Below are 7,076 nucleotides of genomic sequence, written 5' to 3' on the forward strand. Positions count from 1 at the left end.
CACCAATCAGGAAGAGGGAGATGACGATCGTCCAACCATGGACAATGAGGCATTCAAAAACTATGAAAAACTATTGAAAAATGCGAAGCAAGAATTATATCCAGGTTGCGATAACTTTTCAGTGCTCACAGCAATTGTGGAGTTGATGCATGGTAAGATCAAGTTTCGTTTGTCAAACAAGTGCTTTGATTACTTTTTGGGAGTTATCAAGAGGATGCTCCCAAAGGAGAATTGTTTACCTGAAGATCATAAAAGTGCCCAAAAAGTGTTGAAGGGTCTCGGATTGGGGTATGAAAAAATTCACGCATGTGTAAATAATTGTATATTGTTCTATAAAGAGAACAAACAGTTGGATAAATGCCCTGTCTGCAATGAGCCGAGGTTTAAAGTGACATCACAGAATAGAAAGACTAAGATTCCACAAAAAGTAATGCGTTATCTTCCATTGAAGCCTAGGTTGCAGCGATTGTACATGTCGATGCATACTGCAACCGACATGAGATGGCATAAAGAAGGACGGGTAAATGACGATGTTATGAGGCATCCTGCAGATGGAGAGGCATGGAAAGAATTTGATCGGATGTACCCTGATTTTGCAGCTGATTCGCGCAACGTCAGATTGGGACTTGCCACCGACGGATTTAATCCGTTCGGGGTTTTAAACCAAATCCACAGCACTTGGCCAGTTGTTGTTTTTCCTTATAATCTGCCGCCTTGGAAGTGCATGAAAAAAGAATACATGATGTTGACTCTATTAATTACCGAAGATCCAGGAAAGTCTATTGATGTTTATTTGCGGCCATTGGTTGATGAGCTAAAAGATTTATGGGAAAATGGTGTTCGTACGTACGATAAGTATACTGGGCAGATGTTCACCATGCGAGCGGCAGTGATGTGGACACTAAACGATTTTCCCGCGTATGCAATGGTTTCTGGGTGGATGACTAAAGGTTATTTGGCATGTCCAATATGCAAGGAGAACGTAACATCGTCCTGGCATGCGAGAAAAGTTTGTTATCTTGGTCATCGTAGATGGCTCCCTTGGGATAATGAGTGGCGTCATAATGATAAAGCCTTCCATAGCACAAAAGAGACTCGGCCAAGACCAAGAGAATGGTCCGGAGATGAGATTTTGGATCAGTTAAATCGATTGGAATTCGGTCATTTCGGCAAAGGGGTCAGTAAGCCCAAACCAACTACACATCTGAACTGGACACATAAAAGTATGTTATTTGAGCTCCCGTACTGGTCAAAGTTAAAATTGAGACACAACCTCGATGTTATGCATATTGAGAAAAATGTGTTTGATACTTTGGTCGGGACAATTCTAGACATTGAAGGAAAAACCAAGGACACCATCGAAGCCCGCCTCGATTTGGAACGAATGGGCATTAGATCATCCTTGTGGATGAAGAGAGTCGGTGGTACATTGAAGAAAAGCCATCCATTTTTTACAGTTAAGCCGAATGGGAAGAAAGAGTTTTTCAACTTTATTTCTTCTGTAAAGTTTCCAGATGGGTATGCTTCCAATATCTCGCATTGCGTGAACGTGAAGGGGTGTAAATTTTCAAACATGAAGAGTCATGACTGTCATGTGATACTCCAACGCCTTCTTCCGGTTGGTATTCGACACTTATTGCCTCTTGATGTGGTGAAACCAATCGTATTGTTGTCGAGATTTTTTTCGCAGTTGACTGCAAGGTGTTTGCGGAAATCAGATGTTAAACAATTGCAGGACGACATTGTGAACGTCTTATGCAAGTTCGAACAGATATTTCCCCCAGCTTTCTTTACAAGTATGATTCACGTGATGATTCACTTGCCAGATGAGGCATTGCTTGCCGGACCAGTGAACTGTCGATGGATGTATCCAATAGAAAGGTACTTAATTAAGCGTCTATATATATAACAGATTCATGATCAATGAACGCTTTGAATAATTTGTTGCATACCTCTTATTTGTGCAGATATCTTAGTGAGTTGAAAAAGTGTGTTCGAAATAGGGCAAAGCCCGAAGGATCACTGGTAGAGGCATGGGTTGCATATGAGTCACTTACTTTTTGTGCAATGTATCTTGAAGATGTTGAGACAACTTTCAATCGTCCTCAACGCAATAATGATGGTGGTGTCAGAAAAGAGAAACTGTCTGTTTTTGCTCAAATTGCACGACCATTTGGTGATCCTGTAAGTGGCGAATCGTTTACCAAAAATGACATGGAGGTAGCGCATTGGTTTATACTCAACAATTGTGACGAGGCTTTGCCTTACCTTGAAGAGCATGAACAATTGATGAAGCGGAAACATCCTTCACATTTATATGCTAAGAAGCACCGTGACTTGTTTCCTTCGTGGTTTCACGCACATGTAAGTTGTATGTGGTTTGAAATGAGCATATTTTCCAACTTGTTGATGCATTTCTTTAAATTTGGTTACACTAATATGTTAACTTTTTGTATATGTCATATTAGATGAACAAATTAAAGGAATTGAATTCACCCTCTTACGATGAAGAATTATATAACTTGGCGAGAGGACCGCTTCACGTTGAATTGTTCTCGGGTTGTCATGTAAACGGGATCAAGTTCTTGGGGGCAACACGTGATGACAAGTCGTCTACTCAAAATAGTGGTGTTCATGTCCCGAGTGCGGGCGACAGTGAAGACATTGATTTTTATGGCAAACTAACTAGTGTAGTACAATTGCTTTACAAAGATAGGTGTCAAGTGATACTGTTTAAGTGCCTTTGGTTTGATACAAACCCACATAACCGAACGAGTGTTAAGCGAGATCATGGTTTACTATCAGTAAACACTACAACACATTGGTACGATGAAGACCCATACATTTTGGCAACTATGGCGAAACAAATATTCTATCTAGATGACCCTAAAGCCGGCATTGGTTGGAAAGTTGTTCAGAAGATTGAGCAAAGAGGGCTATATGATATTCCGGAACTAGATCATGATGACAACGACGACATTGCTGACCAACAGTTATCATCTTCGATAGAAATTGGTGAAGAAACACTCCGAGATACTAATATTGTCCAAGAACCGTTTGACATACCTGGAGTACCCGAATTCGAAATATCAATTGACCTTGGTGATTTGCCTCAATACAATGCACCAGAAGAGGCAAATGAAGATGAGGACGAATGGGAATTCGGAAATGATAGTAGTGAGGATAGCGAGAGTTATTATTGTAGTTCGGATGAGGATTAATATAAACTTGTAAAGGCAAAAGCAGGAGGCTTGGGGTTTAACACCGCTTCTCATCTACCCATATTAATATTCCCAACAAATCTTCTGATCGTCTCCATTCTATAAAGATAAAGATATCATGTAAGTTTTATGTTTTATGTTAGTCTCATGGAAGGTTGTGATGTCTTTTCATTTGAGTTGGTACCATTTTATTTACTTGGGGAAGACGCTCCGTTGGCTAATGCTTTTACATCCAAGGAGTTGAAATTTGTTTCAATCTTAATCAGTGTAGGTGCTGTTGCTGGACTGACGACTACCCTTCTAGTTGGTTTGTATGTTCAGGTGAACCATTTTATCCCTATGAGTGACTTAGTTGGAGTGTCTTCTCATCATGTAGTAACTTATGGGTTTTCTTGTGAACAGTCTTGATTGTATCTTGGGCTTGGAAGAGATGGTTTACTACCTTCATTGTTTGCTAGAGTACACCCAAAACTCCGCACTCCCATTCATTCTCAGATCTGGGTTGGTATTGTTGCTGGCATTTTGGCAGGGTTGTTCAATGTGAAGATTCTTTCACACATTCTTTCAGTTGGGTCCTTGGTAAGTCATTGCCCAAATTTGTTTTTGGTTTAGAGAGGCTGTTCAATTCTTCTTTATGATATTGGTGGAGGCTGGGTCAAATATTTTGACATTACAATAAGATACATGCATTTCCAACAACATTATGTTAACTTCTGTTTCATTAAAGAGGAACTTTCAGTTGCACTGTGCATGGCATGATGTGATGGATAATAGTAAAACTGTAGGAATAGTTGCATGGATTTTGAGCCTTCTTCTAAGATTAGTATTATAGGGTATTTCTTTGTTTCTAATAATTTCGGTTGTATGCACCTAACCTTGTACTCTTGCTTGTTCAGACGGGCTACTCTGTTGTTGTTGCATGTGTTGTTTCTCTTCGTTTGAAAGATAAGGCAGCAAATGAAGTATCTTCTTCTGCCTGGCGAGAAGGTGTCATCTGCCTCTTCATAGTGGCATGCAGTGGTTTTGGTGCCGGACTCTGCTACAGATTTAGTGCTTCAATCATTTTTCTGGTCCTAACTGTAGTTGTGGCAATACTTGCTCTTGCTGCTCTTTGCTTCTGACAAGCTTTGTCCACATTATGTGCTTTGGGATGCATCTTCTTCAACATGTTTCTTTTTGCTCAGGTACACTTATAATATACTTTAAACAAGCTGCTAACAAAAGGAATGAAATCAAAGAATTAAAATAAAAAAAGCAGACGAGTGAGAAAATTTATTCTATTGCAGATACACCATGAAGCATGGGTGAGATTTGTCATCCTCAGCATCATTGTAGTTGGTACTTATGCATTTTATGGGCAATATCATGCGGATCCAAATTCAGAGGAGACCATTATTTATCACAGAACATCAGCAGAGGAACGGTAAATTATCTTTTCAGTTAATAGCTTGTGCATTTTGGATTTGGTACTTGTTGCAGTGTTAGTTGTATGTACCTGTTCCACGGTAGGTTATAGTAAGATGTATCATTAATTCATAGCCCATTAAATCTTTCCAAATAACTTTGTTGGAAAGAGTATGGTGATAATATTCACTGAGAGATCGACATACATAAACACACATTATTGATTGCTAGCGTAGTAGTGCAAATCTGTTTGAGCAATTCATTCGGTGTTATTTTCTTTTGGTGAATGAATTTGTTTGATGTCTTGTTTCTTGAACAATCGATTCTGTCTGTTATTATTTTTATTACTTTTAAAGGAGCAAATTAAAGACTGGGAATCTCGTGCTCGGTTGTTGGAAGACGAAATCAGACAGATGAAGTCTGGAAAAGCAGAAATGGAGGAGAGACTGAATGGCGAGATCGCACAGTTGAAGGCAGTCATCCTTGAGAGAAGCAACCAAATGGAGAATTCAAACAAGGCCCCTGATGCAATGAAAACAGAAAGATATGAGCTCAGCACCAAAGCCACAACATTACAGGCAGAGGTGAGTTCAAGAGACTTAATCCAGCAATTTCAAGGAATGGGCAAAAAATCTTGTTTTTTGGGGGTGGATAGTATAAACTCCATAAAATTCCCCTCCTCCTCAATAACACTCTTTCCTTTTTACCTTTGTGGACGAGCTCCCAGATGCACACGAGTACAGCCACGATTGCCAATGAGCATGCCAATGAGCGTATATTGAGGCTTACGTGGAGAGGAACATAGATTAACAGCATGCCAATGAGCGTATATCTATAAGGCAGCTATGCTTCTCGCTCGAACATTACAGGAATCAAGAGAGTTCCAGTTTTGGCAACTTAAGCTTAAACATGTTGTCATCGTTTGTGTCATACATAAAATTTTGAGTGCCTTTTTTTTGTATCGGGGTCTAAAATGGCCAGCTGAGCGATGAGCTATAGGCCATGCCCTCTCATGGTTAAATGAATGTGAAGTTTGTGTAGTGTAGTATACATATAGATGCAGAGGGGTCCTGTCTTAAGGACCCATTTGAGTCACTAATTTACCTTGGAAAATGGTGGAGAGGGCAGAAATTTGCATGATAATTTTGGTTTGGTGTTTGGTTTTGGGGTTGAAATTGGCTGAAAGTGTGTTTGCAAACTTGAGACACATGACTGCATATTCATTTGCTCTTTAAAATTTAGGGAAAAAAAAGGCATACGGACTTTGTTTTTAAGATTGTAAGTCTTTCTCAAAAGTTTACACCTCCATTTACACCTCCATTTACAAAAAAATATATTTTTTTTAAATTTGCACATACCACACATTGCCACATAAATATTACTTCAAAACATTAAAACATTTCTCGTTCAAGTACTATATCTACACTCGAAAATAAAAGCCTAATAAAAAAAATAATACATACACTACTAATATATTACAAATATTAAATGTGCAAGGATAAAGAGTTTTTGTTTTTAAGATTGTAAGTCTTTCTCAAAAGTTTACACCTCCATTTACAAAATCTTCAATTTACATCGATCATCATGAAATTGTATTCAATTTACACCTACATCTATATAATTATTATAGTTTTTACTTTTTAGGGATATAAAATTATTAAATTAATGTATATAATTATTAATATTATAGTTGATTCATACTTTTATTAAGTATATAAATTATAACATAAGATTTTGTGATATCCACATCCACTAGTGTAAATATTTTAAATTGAAGATCAAATTCATTCTTTGTATTCATATAGGGTCAAGGAGTGTAGCTATAAAAATTCATCAAAATCAGAGTTAAAATAACCGTTAAATCTTGATTTTTCGTTTATAACCGTCGAAAAGCTTTGTCCCGTTACTTGATCTCTGAATGTTTTTTTTTGTGATTTTTTGCTGATGTGATCTCCAAGCATATACAAACAATTTTGAGGGTTTGGATCGTTGAAATTAGTTTTGGAGAATTCGTAAAACGATAGATTGACTAACACTTAGAGTTTATTTATACTTTCATTAAGTATAACATAAGATTTTGTGGTATCCACTTGTGTAAATATTTTAAATTGAAGATCGAATTCTTTCATCGTATTCATATAGGGTCAAGGAGTGTAGTTATAAAAAAATCATCAAAATCGTAGTTAAAATAACCGTTAAATCGTGATTTTTCGTTTATAACCGTTGAAAAGCTTTGTCCCGTTACTTGATCTCTGAATGTTTTTTTTTGTGATTTTTTGCTGATGTGATCTCCAAGCATATACAAACAATTTTGAGGGTTTGGATCGTTGAAATTAGTTTTGGAGAATTCGTAAAACGATAGATTGACTAACACTTAGAGTTTATTTATACTTTCATTAAGTATAACATAAGATTTTGTGGTATCCACTTGTGTAAATATTTTAAATTGAA

The sequence above is a fragment of a genome, unplaced genomic scaffold (assembly GCF_019419815.1).
Source record: "Pyrus x bretschneideri cultivar Hongxiangsu unplaced genomic scaffold, Pyrus_bretschneideri_v1 Contig18, whole genome shotgun sequence".
Lineage (NCBI taxonomy): Eukaryota > Viridiplantae > Streptophyta > Magnoliopsida > Rosales > Rosaceae > Pyrus > Pyrus x bretschneideri.